Source organism: Ovis canadensis, chromosome 13 (assembly GCF_042477335.2).
Source record: "Ovis canadensis isolate MfBH-ARS-UI-01 breed Bighorn chromosome 13, ARS-UI_OviCan_v2, whole genome shotgun sequence".
In the NCBI taxonomy this organism is placed as follows: domain Eukaryota; kingdom Metazoa; phylum Chordata; class Mammalia; order Artiodactyla; family Bovidae; genus Ovis; species Ovis canadensis.
In genome coordinates, this window is record NC_091257.1 from 39,565,849 (window position 1) to 39,582,411 (window position 16,563).

The 16,563-nt window shown below is 41.8% G+C and overlaps 1 protein-coding gene across 2 annotated transcripts in view; it reads left to right on the plus strand.

Annotated features, from left to right (window-relative positions):
- Nucleotides 1–16,563, plus strand: part of KIAA1217 (KIAA1217 ortholog) — an 817,826-nt gene that overhangs the window by 283,962 nt on the left and 517,301 nt on the right. For both annotated transcript variants that reach the window (XM_069547449.1, XM_069547447.1), the window contains one exon: nt 3,864–4,021. The gene's annotated coding sequence lies outside the window, so the exon portion shown is untranslated. Of the gene's footprint in view, nt 1–3,863; nt 4,022–16,563 lie in introns of those variants that run through there.

Consider the following 16,563-nt stretch of genomic DNA (forward strand, 5'->3'; position numbering starts at 1 on the left):
TCATCACCAATTCAATGGACATGAATTTGAGCAAACTCTGGGAGATCATGGAGGACAGAGGAGCCAAGCAAGCTGCAGTCCAGGGGTTGCAAAGCGCTGGGCATGACTTAGCAACTGAACAGCAGCCACAGAAACAAAAGAAAACTCTGCATTGCATCTTAAAATGAAAATGCAAATAAGTTAGATTGCCTTGTTGTATGTGTATTTGGTGGTATTTGTTTGGGTTAGTCTTTTGGGTGATTTGAACAGGAAGATTCAGAAGAACAAGATAAAGGTTAAGTATTTGCTCTGGGAAGAGTTCCTAATTGCTGAAAATTACAGGAAGCTGACCTGAACTAGGAAACTGAGGGTTCACAGACTCTGAGCTGCTAAGACCAGGAATGGTCCCTGGGCAAAGCCAGCTGGGTTCTGACAATCAAGCAGCAGGAGCAATGTGATGAGGGCGAGGCCACTGCCATCCTTGCCACCATCAGTGCATCTAACCATCCCATTGTCTTTGAGTCATTTCCTTGGGGTTTAGAGAGGAACTTAGGGCACCTGTCTGGGCCCTGGCTTCCAGGACTGCTGAAAAGTGATGAGGGGAAAGGGAAGGAGAAGATCTTAGGAGGATCTGACTCTTCCAGCTTCCTTAGGTTGGGGGATGAGGAGACAAATACTCTGAACAAGGGTGTACAGTGGAGAGAATTTCCCTAAAACACAAAGGGGCCTGGGTTTTTGACAGCTCCCTCTGCTGGCCTCCCCCCATACTCCATTTTCAGAGAGAAAATGTGTTAGAAAGTGAAAGTGAAAGTCGCTCAGTCCTGTCTGACTCTTTGTGACGCTATGGACTATACAGTCCATGGAATTCTCTAGGCCAGAATACTGGAGTGAGTAGTCTTTCCCTTCTCCAGGGGATCTTCTCAACTCAGGGATCAAACCCAGCTGCAATTCATGGGGTCCCAAAGAGTTGGACACAACTGAGCGACTGAACTGAACTGAAGTGAACTGTCGTTTCTTCAGCTTCAGATATCATCTGTTTTACATTGAACCAGCAATAGCTAGCAAAGAGTTTCAGTGCTTTATTTAATAGGAACTTTTCTCCACATCCTCTCCAGCATTTATTGTTTGTAGATTTTTAAGTGATGGCCACTCTGACAGGTGCGAGGTGATACCTCATTGCAGTTTTGATTTGCATTTCTCTAACAATTAGTGATGTTGAGCATCTTTTCATGTTGGTCATCTGTATGTCTTCTTTGGAGAAATGCCTATTTAGGTCCTCCGCGCATTGTTTTGATTGGGTTGTTTGTTTTTTGTTGTTGAGGAGCATGAGCTGTTGGTATATTTTGGAGATCAATCCCTTGCCAGTTGTTTCTTTTGCAAATATTTTCTCCCAAATAAACAAGAACCCCTGACCTTTGTACACGTCATACAGTATTTCTTTTTTTTTTTTTGACTGTTCATAAAGCTTTTATTTTTCTAACTTGATTTTATTAAAGTCTAGTTGCTTCACAAAGTTGTGTTAGTTTCTAGTGGTAGCAGTCATTCAGTCATGTCTGACTCTTTGTGACCCCACAGACTGCAGCCGGCCAGGCTCCTCTGTCCATGGGATTTTCCAGGCAAGAATGCTGCAGTGGGTTGCCATTTCCTTCTCCAGAGGATCAAACCCAGGTCTCCTGCACTGCAGGCAGATTCTTTACCATCTGAGCTATGGGAAAGTTTCTACTATACAGCAAAATGAATCAGCCATACTTATACATATATGAAGTGAAGTGAAGTGAAAGTTGTTCAGTCGTGTCTGACTCTTTGTGTGTGACCCCATGGAGTATAGCACACCAGGCTCCTCTTCCCATGGAATTTTCCAGGCAAGAATACTGGAGTGGGTAGCCGTTCCCTTCTCTATGCGATCTTCCTTATCCAAGAATCGAACCAGGGTCTCCTGCATTGCAGGCAAAATCTTTACTGGCTGAGCTATCAGGGAAGCCCCACTTTTATGTATATCCCCTCCCTTTTGGACTTCTGTACCATTCAGATTACCACAGCACTTTAAATTGAGTTCCCATAGTGCAGTGTGTTCTCTTTAGTTATCCAGTTTATACATAGTATTACTAGTGTGTATATGCGTCAATCCCAACCTCACAATTCCTCTCACCACCACCCTTCCCCCCTTGGTATCATGTATCAAACAGCATTTCTTTAACTGTGAATGCCATCAGCTATTTCACATTTAGGAGAAATCTCATTTTATATTCTTGCATTCTATCTAGTGCAACCATTTGGATTTCATAAATGAGAAAATTTAATTGGTAGCCAGTGGACCAGAGAGAAATTCTGTTGCAAAAAGGGGCAAGTTGCACAGTTGCTTTCCTCACAAAGATTATGCTGGCACAGGATAACCTTCGGATTGATTAAAATGTTGCTCTGAATCATATAATGTTTTCCATAAATCTGCTACCAATAGTAGTTTGCAGTAGTCAAACAATAACACTTCAATCATTCAGACTCAGTGGTTTCATATTTCTCTTATCCTGACATCTCTAAATTTTGAATTACTTTGGAGTTCTGCTGATTTGAAATTAAAATTTACTAAATAAGCGCTCTCTTCCAAAATGTGACAAATTGGGTAGCAGTATTCAAATTATGAAGGTGAAGGACAGGGAAGCCTGGTGTGTTGTAGTCCATGGGGTCGAAAAGTTCTAGAGACCTCTTTATTTTATTCAAAGATGAGATTTTCAGGTATTACCACGTATTTTTTGTTTTTTTAACCACCAAATGATTGCAAATGGCTATTTTAGGTCAAAACTCAGGAATGTGTTTTGACACATTTTAATTGTGTTCGAGGATTCTTTTTCTCCATAGTTTCATCCATGATTTTCTTTCCAATTAGCAACGTGTTTCTCTGGATACTAGGAAAAATTGAAGTGAACAGATTTCCATTTGGAGAAATGTTGTCCTAAAGGTTGTCCTGTTCTGTGCTCACTCAGTTCACTGACATCAACTAAACTACTAGAGCTCCTGAGAGCATAGAAATCTGCTGACTGTAGGGAAAGATGGCAAAATCAAGTTCTGTTTCCTGGAGTTCCTCAATGATCCTGGACTCCTGCTCTGCAGACGAGGTCCTCTTGATTTAATCCACAATTTCAGAATCTTTTTGTTGAGCACTTCATGCTCTTTGGTGGCCCAGCCTCCCGCTATGGGTCCTCAGTCCCATGGATACTTCCCATTGGCATGGCTGATGGAATCCAGACTTCTCTGTGCATCAGGCTCTTGAAATGATCCAGCAATCCCTGCTGCCCATCACTCCCAACAGAGGGAGCAGAGAGGTGAATCAGAGACAACTCAGCCTTTCATTCAGTCTCTGATGCTCAGTTGGCCTTTCCTGATTTCCTTCTGCCTCCAACAACACAAGTGTGAAAGTCGTTTCTGACTCTTTGTGACCCTATGGACTGTAGCCTGCCGGGCTCCTCTGTCCATGGAATTCTCCAGGCAAAAAAACTGGAGTAGGTTGCCATTCCCTTCTCTAGGGTGTCTTCCCAACCCAGGGATCAAACCCAGGTCTGCCACACTGCAGGAGGATTCTTTACCATCTGAGCCACCAGGGAAGCCCAGACTACACAAGGCTGCTCTTCTTTCCATGGTTGATCAGTTTACTGTGTTTACACTCCTCGGTAGTGTAAACACCAAGGCTTTGTGAAAAACTGAAAGTTAAAAACTTCTGACTTGGGTAACTTGTACAGAAGTGTATATAGGATTACAACCCATTCTGCTCTTCACATCATGCATGCATTGTACTCTATATCCTTCCCGTGTGTTTTAATAAGCTTCAATTTCTAATTACTCAGCAGTTACTTGGTGGAACCCATGACACTATTATTTGCATTTTTCAGATGGAGAGACTGAGGTCCTGAATTTGTACTGATTGTGCTGTGCACTGTGTGTCCGTCCAGGTGACGGGGTTGGAGCCTCAATCCAGAGCCCCTGGGTGTCACCCTAAAAGGCTGTGCCACTTATCAGTGGAGGACGCCTCCTCTTCATTTTTTGCTAGGTAAGTCTCTCTTTTTATGAAATCATAAAGTGAGCATTCATCATCTTGACAGTGAACAAATTATAAAACTATAAAGCTTGGCTTCTGTTAATTCCTCCTTGAGCCCCATGGAACAAAATGTCTGAGTCCAACCATGCACTCTTCCTCCAATGTGTATTCATTCTGATATCCAGCTGTTTTATTTTTTTAGCCATTCTTCCTTTGAGCTTTCAGGCAGCTCTGTCGATATAGGTGTTACCTTTCAGGCTATGTTTTATGTACACTTTTGTGCCTATCTTTGTGTTTAGACTCTGGCTTGAAGCCATCATGATGACTAAAGCCTAAGAGAATGTTCAAAGATCATGAACCTTTGGCAGACAGTATGTGAACCCCTGTAGGCATCTGATGACTTTGTATCTAAGGAGTAAATAGAATGAATCAAAAGTAAGATCCTTTTAAAGGCCTACCCAGTAATAATGACTTTGATCTATGTCAAGGTCCCACAAAAATAGCAAAATTAGTTTGCCAGTTTCATTGAGGTTCTTTTGCTTTGCCCAGATCAGCCTATGGAGGTGGATTTGGGTGTCTGGAATGGTGGGATAACCAAATCGACACCCCCCCAGCTTTAATTGTACTCATTTGGCCCAAATTCTGATCATAAATCTACTGCAGGACGGGGGACCCCTTCCAGGGCCTGAGAGTAGGCTCTTGCCTCACATTCAGAGATGAATTGTCTGATAGGGCACACACACTGACAGAGCAAGAGATCGTGGGGGGCAGAGGCACCTGGGTGGAGAGCAGGAGCGTAAGAGAACCCAAGAGGACTGCTTTGCCATGTGGCTCACAGTCTCAGGTTTTATGGGGATGGGCTTAGTTTCCAGATGGTCTCTGGCCAATCGTTTTGACTCAGGGTCCTTCCTGGTGAACTCTGGTGGCGTGTGTCACTCAGCCAAAATGGATTCCAGTGAGGATTCTAGGAGATTGATAAGACATATATAGCGGCGTCTCCTCTCTCCTTTTGGCCTTTCACAATTTTTTCCCATTGGTGGTAACTTTTTAGTTCTGTGCTCCTTACCATGACCTTCTGTTCTACGATGATTCATGCAAGTGGCAACTATCTTGCCTGGCTGGGGGAGTTGTGGGTGGGGATGGGGAGTGATTTCAGTCAGTGTGCCCCTTAACAAATCCACTAGTTCAGTACTTTAATAAAAGCAATTTTCGTTTTGAGTTTCCTCCGATTATAGATGGAGAAGGAAACGGCAACCCACTCCAGTATTCTTGCCTGAAAAATCCCATGGACGGAGGAGCCTGGCAGGCTCTCATAGGGTCAGGTAGCCTAAACTAACAGTTCAGTCCCCAGTTCAGTCATTATTACTGGGTAGGCCTTTAAAAGGATCTTACTTTTGACTCATTCTATTTACTCCTTAGATACAATGTCATCAGATACCTACAGGGGTTCACATACTGTCTGCCAAAGGTTCGTGATCTTTGAACATTCTCTTAGTCTTTAGTCATCATGATGGCTTCCACCCAGAGTCTGAACACAAAGACAGGCACAAAAGTGTACATGAAACATAGCCTGAAATGTAACGCCTACAGTTCATGGGGTCGCGTTACAGAAGTCTTCATATAGCCCTTACCATTTCACACCATATCGTAAAATTTTGGTAGTTGATCCACAGGAAGCTAAGATAGAGAAGAGAGAGCTCCTATCCCACTACAGTGGTTATCACCTTGGATTTGCTTTAGTGAGCAACGTGAATTGACACACAGCCAAACTGCATTGTTACCCCAAAACATCATAACTCTAGAGTCACTGGCAAGAGGTCATTGAGCTTAGTTTCAACAACTTCAGAATCAAGGATCCATGCCTTCCATGTTTATACCAGTTCTGATGCAGGAAATTCACTAATACAAGAGTCAGACTTGCGAAACAGCTTCTGAATTCAAGGAGCTAAAGAAAGTGTTTCCTTCTGTAGAGTGACAACATTGGTGGACCACCTTCAGGTAAGAGAGGACATGTGGAGACTGGGCTTTGTACTGCTGGAGAGCTGGCTAGTAGGTCCTGTTTACTCTTGCCCAGAAGCTGAACCTCGGAAAGGGAATTCAGGAGTCCTTTTAAAGCTCCTGGAGATTGACTCTGATTTCCTTTCCTAGGCATATGGAGTCGATTTTCTACTGTCTCTATAAATACTGTTGTGTCTGTCTCTCTGCCAAACCAGCTACCTTTCTCACCCCAAGGAGAAGCCAGAGATCAGACATTCCTACTCTCCAGCCCCATTAGACACCATGAGGGGAGGGAGCAGATTTGGCAGTCAAAATGATGTGTGTATTTGAATCTTGAAAGAGCCAGGCTACGCTCAGAGTCAGTGGGCTCCCATAAATAACCTGTGTTCCTTCTCTCTTTGTGTGGTTTGGGCTGGAATGCCTTTCTCTTTAGAGCTGTACAAGCGGCCAGAGATCAAAGAGTCAACCGTTTATGGATGCGTAGTTCATTACAAAGTCATCATGCTCAGCGGGAGGACTCTGGCCCAAGCACTCATAATTTTCTCCTATTACTATTTTGTTGCCTGGGTTGGGGTTTGGAGGGCACTCAAAGAACTTGCCACTACTTTAAATAACTTTTTAAAAAAAAGAGTAGAGATGAAAACTCACTTTCAAAGGAGGGTTAAAGCTTAACTGGCATCTTTTTAGGCTATGGAATGTGGTAAGAGGGAACAGGAAGTAAAGAAATTGACCCAGTACCACAAGGAATGTGGTTTAAAAAGAATAATAGGCAGAACAGTATCCTGTGTAATTGACTTACCCTTGGGTCAACATTATGGAGAGCCTTTGATAAGCAGAGCAGAACATATACAGGGATTTTTTTTTTAAGCTCAAACTAGATAGTGTATTTGAAAAACCGGCTTTGAAATAGTTTGTTAGAATATAAGGAATAAATGTGTTTCAAATTATAGCATTGGGTGATGTTAACAATCCCTGGATTGTGGATAATCACAATGATATGAAATAATGACACTTTGTTGAATGTCTACTGTGTGCACATGCTGTGCAGCATAGGTGATATCTTTTAATCCTCCCAGCCACACACAGGGAGGTGTCTTTTCCTCACTTACATACAGGGAAACAGGACTCTGCAAAGTTTAAGTGCTTTGCTCAAGGTCGCTCAGTCATTAAGTGGTGAGCCCAGGATCTGAACCAAACTCTGGAAAGAATCAGAATGACGGCCACTTAGCCTGTAGCTGGTGTTTCTGGTTCCTGACTCTTGCTCTGGCCTCGGTTGCAGGAGTTTTTGGAGTGCCTTTGCTTTCTGAGCTGGGGAAGCTCTGCAGTCTGTGCTTGCCACTGTTCCGGCTGGGGTCCACCCTCTCCAAGTCCCGCTTCCCTGCATTTCCCCATCCCTCACCCACAGGTCCTACTCTGGCTTCTAGGGCTGCCCCTGACCGCCACCCACAGGCCTTCTGCAGTCTCTAGAGCGCATTATGAGGAAAATGCTTAAAAGAAATACTTCGTCAAATCTGTAAGGGACCCTCATTGGACTTCATATTTAATTTGTATGGTTGTTATTGTTGTTCATTTGCTAAATCGTGTCTGACTCTTTGCGACCCCGTGGACTCCCCACCAGGCTCCTCTGTCCTCCATTGTCTCCTGGAGTTTGTTCAGATTCATATCCATTGAGTTAGTGATGCTATCTAACCATCTTATCCTTTGCCACCCCTTTCTCCTTTTGCCTTCAATCTTTCCCATCATTAGGGTGTTTAATTTGTATACAACACATAAAATACTTTGAAAGACAACTCATGACACTGAATGAATCTGTATGTTTGTCCACAGGCTATCAGACTTGATCCCTGAAACTTTTACAACAGGTCATGTAGCTAAGGTCCTTGGTCTGTTGTTTTTGCATGGATCTCAGGGACCGCATATCTAGTAAAATAACTTCCATCAGACACTTGATCAATTACAGGGATAGCCAAAGAACATTTCCCCAAATGTATTCTTTTAACAAGAATCATGTTCTAGTTTTTCATCCTCTTTATTACTTTAATTATAATCAAAGCTGAACTATGTGAATCAAAAAAAAAAAATAGTGTGTAGTAGTGTGTAGTGCAAAGAACTCAGTGAATAGAGTCCATATAAAGTCTCAATGGCTATGGAATCTTGGAGAGCCTTTGTCCTTGTCACAGGTCAAACCTGCATCACAGAGTTTCCCCAAGATCAGATAATTCAGATGATGGAAAAACTAAAACCCTTTGCAAGTGTGACCTTCTTTCCATATTACTGCCTTTTGTTCATCCCATCTCATTTTACTGCTTTAAAAAATAGTTTTAAAGGGTCAGAAATAGAAGCAAATAATCGATCTATTCTTTTCTACCAATTTAATCGAAAGGCAATGGAGAACATCATCTAAAAATCCCCTGGCTCTTCCCGGCTCCAAGTTTTCCTGAAAGATTTCACACGTGCCATGGAAGAAATTGTGAGTCAGCCTTCCCCAGTCCCAACTTTAAGAGTTGCAGAAATCATCTGCCAGGCAGCACATATGTTCTTAGTTCCATGAGAGGAAGAAAACATATTTGTTGAAAAGAAATGGAAATTTTAAAAACCAGTTGAGTTGTAATAAAGACACTTCGAATTTTGCTAACTTCTTTCCCCCTCTGGTGCCTGACTGCTTTCCCAGCCCTGGACAGTGTCCCCTGCTTATGAGATAGCTGTCACCCCAAACACTGTATCCCTGGGGTGTGGGCTCCACTTGGCTGTGGAAGGCAGGCACAGGAAGTGTAGAATAATCAAAAGATGAAATTATGATGCCGAAATAATGTATCTATGGTGACTCCTTGAATGCAGAGCGCTCAAAAGCTGTAAATCCATTCTCTTATTAAGATCTTGTACAATTCAGTGTGATAATAAACTTGGTAATAAACTACAGTCTACAGTTGAGGGAACATGGCCACGATGAAATAACTTGGCCAAGGTCACACAGCTAATGAGCCAGGCAGAGGCGAATAATGCAACTCCTCAGTGTCGTGTTGCATAAGGGACCTCCAGACATAGGAGAGGTATTCTCTTATTTTCTTCTGTCGTCTTCAAGGAAGCATACTCACGACCCCCTAACATGCTTATAAACAGACTGCTGGCAGTACTGTTGCCCCTATGTTATTAATGACATTGCAGGAATCAGATTCCAACAAATTGTGGGTTTCTCTTGAAGCAAAAGAAACCAGTTACAGGGGAAATGAAACGGTCAACTCAGTGCGCTCCCTAAAAAAATTTTAAACTCATTTGAGTTCACTTTTTGTCCTTCTTCACCTCTCACTGAAGCCGTTCTGTTCCTTGGTAATTGCTGTTTGACGATTCTGGTGGACTGTCAGTCTTCATGCTTTTATTCATTAAAATGTATAAGTAAAACTTGATGCAGTAGAAGAACTGTGGCAGTCTCCACCACAGAACAAAGGCTTTTCTGAACCAGGCTTTTGCCCATAGCGTCTGAGTATATGTTTCATGTGGGGTTTTTTTCCCCCCCAGGAATCCAATGGCATGATTTTACATTTAGAATCGATACTGACATTTTCTTTGACCAAAACTAAGTAAAGAGAAAAAGGAAGAAACATTTCTACATTTAACTAAAAAACCTAAAGGCAATCTGAATAAAACTTTGAAAAAAATTTAATTTTAATTGAAGGATAATTGCTTTCCAATATTGTGTTGGTTTCTGCCATACATTGACATGAATCAGTCATAGGTATACATATGTCCCCTCCCTCTTGAACCTCCTGCCCACCTTCCGCTCCATCGCACCCCTCTACGTTGTTCCAGAGCACTGGTTTGAGCTCCCTGAGTCATACAGCAAATTCCCACTGGCTATACTGGCTATGTGTATGTTTCCATGCTACTTTCTCAATTCACCTTGAAGCTTTATTTCCATTTTGTGATCTAAAGCAGACCTAAGGTATTTGTGCAGACAGGTGGTGAGTCCTTGGGCAAAGGATCATGTTGACATTCTGAGAATATTTCAGGATTCACATCAGAAAGGATTTTGAAACATGGTTTTAAACTCCCATTGAAACAGGTTGGAGGATGAACCTTAAAGAGAAAACCAAGCCAGATAAACCCAAGATCTTGGCTTCCTGTCAAATCTCACTTTTTGGAACCTCAGGTCAGGGACTTCCTTGGTGGTCCAGTGGTTGAGACTCCACCCTTCAAATGCAAGAGGCACAGGTTCAATCCCTGGTGGGGAAATTAAGATCCCACATGCCATAAAGTGTGGCAAAAAAAAAATTTTTTTTAATTAAAAAGAAATAGAAACCCCAGTTCATCCTTCCAGAAGTCTTCCAAGGCAGCCTTCCCTAAACCCATCCCTGCCACAGACACCAGCCCTGTGACTTCCTTGATCCTGCTAAAAAAAAAAAAAAAAAAAAAAAAGCTCAGTACATTTTGCATAAAACTAGCAGAAAGGAGCACAGCAAGAAAGGAATTCTTAGCAGAAAACTGAGCGGTTTGGTGGTGAGACAGTAGTCTCTCTCTTTGGGATGAGTGGGGAGAGTTCTCCCCTTGCCTTTGAGTGAGGGGTTTCCCTAAAGACAATACTGAACTCTGTGTTTAGTTGCCGAAACCATGCAGGCTTGGGATTTTTTAGAAAGTCAGAACATTCAGAGGATTGAAACACCCATTACGATGAACTGTAACTTAGGAGTACCCAGTAGAGGCAAGAGAATGGAAGACTTTTTAAAAATACAGTTTTATCAAAAAAATTGAACTTCAGCTGGATTAAGTTGACACCAATTTCCGCATGTGTCAGTCAATAGAAAATGTGCCTTTAAAAACTGGAAACTTTTTTGGCCACTGATAGCATCTTAGTCTGGGCTTCCCAGATGGTACTAGTGGTAAAGAACCCACCTGCCATTGCAGAAGACATTAAGAGATATGGGTTTGATCTTAGTCCGTAACATTTTTTTTTATGATTGAAATGCAGTTTTCATCATTCACAGAGCCCATATTTGTAAATTCGCCTGCTCATTAAAATTTAATAAATCAATACATAAGTGTTTTCACAGTCATTCAGGGACAAGTTGCTGAAAACATAGGCATTTTGCTAGCTGAAGTTGGACAAGGCCACCCTCTGCCTCCCCGTTTGGCTCATACTGTAAACAAGTGTCATTTTCACGGTTTATTTTAGTGTCCCATTTTTGCTCTGTGTGTTGATGATGTCACCATTTAAAATCGCCCCCAAGCAAAGAGCAGATGGTCTCCTCAGCGATCCAGTACCGTAAGGCTGTGATGCGCCTTACTGACAAAGTATGTGCTCAGTAAACTTTGTTCAGGCGTGAGTGTGAGTCATGTTATTGAATCAACCATATATGTTACATAAGATGTCAGACCAAAACACATTAATAAAGGTTATGTATTAATCGTTTCACAGAAAAGTTGTGATCAGAGGCTCTCCTGAGCTGTACCCTCTTTTCTCCCCTAGGAACAGTGTTTTAGTGTCTGCTCATTCCATTGGATACTACAGAACACGAATACTGTACTGCAACAAAAAATGAGAATTGGTCACATCTGACTGAAAGCTCTGTACCATCTACTAACTTGAGGGACTCTATGGTGTGGAGATAGCCTTCAGTTATCATCTCAGAAATATAGGACTCAGAAATGTCCTGCTGTTTGGGGGGGCCAGGTTTCAGGTGAATCAGGAGTTATGGAGATTGGATGAAAACACAGTGAATTTTATATGTGAGGCAAAGAAAGGGAAGCTAGTACTGGAATGTAGAGAGAGAAGGGAAATTTGGCTGTAAGTCATGGCCAGGGTCTGCCTTAAAGGGAAGGAGATGGAGATGGAGGAAGAAACTAAAGACGAACATCTGAAAGTGAAGGACAAATTAATGCATTCATAGTGAAACTCAGAGTTGGTAGGAGAAGGCAATGGCACCCCACTCCAGTACTCTTGCCTGGAAAATCCCGTGGGTGGAGGAGCTTGGTAGGCTGCTCCATGGGGTCGCGAAGAGTCGGACACGACTGAGCGACTTCACTTTCACTTTTCACTTTCATGCATTGGAGAAGGAAATGGCAACCCACTCCAGTGTTCTTGCCTGGAGAATCCCAGGGATGGGGGAGCCTGGTAGGCTGCCGTCTATGGGGTCGCACAGAGTCGGACACGACTGAAGTGACTTAGCAGCAGAGTCGGTACCCAAGATAATGTCATTAACCATGGGAGTGTGTCACTGAAAGCATTCAACATACTCATGCTACTGAATTATAGAATGGGAACATTGATGTGTGTAAAATGTCATTGGTTATATTTTCTTGAGAAGCAGTAGGTGAGATACCAAGACATTCAGCAGAGCTTAATGACATCATTTTTACATAAATTGAGCTTTATTTGTTTTTTGTTTTCTTTTTGCCTCATGTAAGGTCATGAATCTTTCTCTCATAGCTACCCAGAAAAGACAATTTTGATTTTGGATAAATAGCATCTGCAGAAATGTTTCTCTTAAGCCAGGGGCACTTGCATGCACTTAAGGTAATGGAATTTAATAACCCTATTTAATTTGTGATAGTGGGAGAGAGATTTTTTTTTTACTAGCCAACTTAGGGAAACAATGTGTTCTCATATTCATGCAAAAAGTAATTTGTTTTATATGCAGAAAGTAGAGTTTACAGTGTGAAATAAACAAATCATTGCTTTAAACAGTGTAGGAGAATGCATGCTACAGAAAGAATTGCTTGTTTACATGCATTTGCTTGTTGGAAACAAAAGACTGAAATGATAGTTCCTCTACCATTAGTCTGCTATGTGAAGAAATGAGAAAGGAGAGAGAATTTCCCATAATCCCATGTGGTCATGATTAATTGTACCATTTGGCCACTTATGGTATATTAGATCAATATGGCATCTAACTCTTGAGCTTCAGTTAGAAATGTCAAGTTTGGTGGAAAAGTATTTTTTAGTGTTTCAGGAAAGATTGTCAAAACTTTAGGAAAATCAGTGCTGATGAATTATGACCAAGTTATATCTTCACATACATAAAAGTTACTTTTTGTTTTTTCTAGGAGTTCGAAAATCATTCTGAGCACTAAGAATTTTTTTAAGTAGTGTTAAAATCACATTGAACTGCTGCTAACAAGTAATACTCATACTCAAATTTTTCTAAAAACTAAACGCAATAAGACACATAAAATACATAAGACAAAAATTAATACAAATTTTCAGTAAGTATTAGTTATTATAATAGTATTGTTTTTTTGATTATCATACAAGTGACCTTCTCTTTCTTGAAAATGCCTAGAACTAACAAAGTAAAAGATAGGAAATAACTAAGCAAAAGGAAATTTTGAGGGCTGCAAAGAGATTTTCTGTATCCCCCAAGACATTTCCTTTAAAAGACTGTGAATGGGAGAACATAATAACAAACAAAACAACTGACAAAGAATTAATCTCAAAAATATACAAGCAGCTCCTGCAGCTCAATTTCAGAAAAATAAATGACCCAATCAAAAAATGGGCCAAAGAACTAAACAGACATTTCTCCAAAGAAGACATAGAGGTGGCTGACAAACACATGAAAAGATGCTCAACATCACTCATTATCCGAGAAATGCAAATCAAAACCACAATGAGGTACCATCTCACACCAGTCAGAATGGCTACTATCCAAAAGTGTATAAACAATAAATGCTGGAGAGGGTGTGGAGAAAAGGGGACCCTCTTACAGTGTTGGTGGGAACACAAACTAGTATAGCCACTATGAAGAACAGTGTGGAGATTCCTTAAAAAACTGGAAATAGAACTTCCATATGACCCAGCAATCCCACTGCTGGACATACACACTGAGGAAACCAGAACTGAAAGACACGTGTACCCCAGTGTTCATCGCAGTACTGTTTATAATAGCCAGGACATGGAAGCAACCTAGATGTCCATCAGCAGACAAATGGATAAGAAAGCTGTGGTACATATACACAATGGAATATTACTCGGCCATTAAAAAGAATGCATTTGAGTCAGTTCTAATGAGGTGGATGAAACTGGAGCCTATTATACAGAGTGAAGTAAGTCAGAAAGAAAAACACCAATACAGTATACTAACGCATGTATATGGAATTTAGAAAGATAGTAACGATAACTCTGTATGCGAAACAGCAAAAGAGACACAGATGTAAAGAACAGTCTTTCAGACTCTGTGGGAGAAGGCAAGGGTGGGATGATTTAAGAGAATAGCATTGAAACACGTATACTATCATATGTGAAACAGATTGCCAGTCAAGGTTTGATGCATGAAACAGGGTGCTCAGGGCTGGTGCACTGGGATGACCCAGAGGGAGGGGAAGAGGTGGGAGGTGGGAGGTGGGGGCGTTCAGGATGGGGAACACATGTACACCCATGGCAGATTCATGTCAATGTATGGCAAAACCCACTACAATATTGTAAAGTAATTAGCCTCCAATTAAAATTTTTTAAAAAAAGACTGTGAAGGGACTTCCCTGGTGGTCCAGTGGCTAAGACTCTGCACTTCCAGGGTAGCGGGCCTGGGTTCCACCCTTGGTCGGGGAAGTAGATCCCACAGGCAGCAACTAACAGTTTCCCTGCTGAAACTGAAAGATCCCACATGCCACAATGAAGATTAAAGATCCTGTGTGCCACAACCCAAGACCTGGTGCAGCCAAATAAGTAAATCAATATTTTTTTTTAAAGGAGTATGCAATGATTTTGTTTGTCTGCATCCATATTAGTTTTGTTAGGGTGATTAAAACTCTCTGCTATTACAAGCAGACTCAAAATCTCAGTAGTTTAAAACAAGATTTATTTATTGTGCATGTCATGGTTCCTCTGAGATTACTCCTCTAAAGTTTCTTCCACCTTATAGCTTTCCTAGTCTTAGAGGGAGGGAAACACCTTCTAAGTTGTTTGGATGGTTTAGGGCCAGGCCTGGAAACAGCAACATAATTTCCACTCACATTCTTTAGACCAGAAGCTTGTCCTAGTTCAGTTCAGTCCCTCAGTTGTGTCCGACTCTTTGGGACCCCATGGACTGGAGCCCGCCAGGCTTCCCTGTCCAACACCAACTCCCAGAGCTTGCTCAGGCTCATGTCCATTGAGTTGGTGATGCCATCCAACCATGTCCTAAGGCCACAACGTAACTGCACAGTATTCTGGGAAGGGCTTTCTTACTGGTTGCATGCTGCTGCTAAGTTGCTTCAGTCGTGTCCGACTCTGCGACCCAGTAGATGGCAGCCCACCAGGCTCCCTCGTCCCTGGGATTCTCCAGGCAAGAACACTGGAGTAGGTTGCCATTTCCTTCTCCAATGCATGAAAGTGAAAAGTGAAAGTGAAGTCGCTCAGTCGTGTCTGACTCTTAGCGACCCCATGGACTGTAACCCACCAGGCTCCTCCATCCATGGGATTTTCCAGGCAAGAGTACTGGAGTGGGGTGCCATTGCCTTCTCCATACTGGTTGCATGGAGAAAAGAAACACATAGGCTTTCTTGATTCTTCAGAGATACTAAAGGTTTAAATTTTCCAGTGTGCTCTGTTTATTTCTTAGCATGCCATTAACATGGGGTTAACAATTTATTATAAGGGCACCATTTGATACCATCATTTTTGTATCTCAGCATGCACAGTTAAGGTTGGTCCAAGTCTTCCCTGAAGCTTCCCTGATCATTTTACCACACCCTATAGTGATCCTCATGTGAAGAGTTGACTCATTGGAAAAGACTTTGATGCTGGGAGGGATTGGGGGCAGGAGGAGAAGGGGACGACCGAGGATGAGATGGCTGGATGGCATCACTGACTCAGTGGACGTGAATCTGAGTGAACTCCAGGAGTTGGTGATGGACAGGGAGGCCTGTCATGCTGCAATTCATGGGGTCACAAAGAGTCGGACACGACTGAGCCACTGAACTGAACTGAACTGATAGTGATCCTCTAATCTATGCTGTTATGGTGACATTTGGCACATAGTCTCTGTAGTCTTTATTCTTTCTACTTGTAGTATCTATTACCTTCCTGTTAAACTCTACATATCTTACATCTTATAGCACAGAATGGTATCGTATAGCATAGTGTGGTCTGGTATCACACAGTACCATATCATATAGTGTTGTATAGTAGTTATTGACATAGTCTCTGTAGTCGGTCTGCAAGGGTTTGAATTCTGGTTTTATTACTTACTAGCAATTTGCCTTACCTAATTATCCAACTTCTTTGTACCCTACTTTCCTCAGTTAAAAATAAGCGTAATCACTAAAGTATACACTTCATATATCTGTGAATGAAGTTGCACGTGATAAAGCACGTGAAGCACGGAGAGCAGTGAGCATTTATAACACTCGTAGTGATGTAATTACTTGTACAATACAGAGCTATCACTTTTTATTCTTGAATGCTCTACTGCAGTTTTCATATAGGCCTACCCAGAATAGGTCACAAGAAAGGTTTACCAAGACAAATTAATGAAGATTTCTGATTGATAAAGTAGAGAATCTTCTACATCCAGATAAGAACCCTTCCTCAATGTGTCTCCTCCAGTTCTACACAGATGCCAATATTAAGATATCATCTTTTCCTT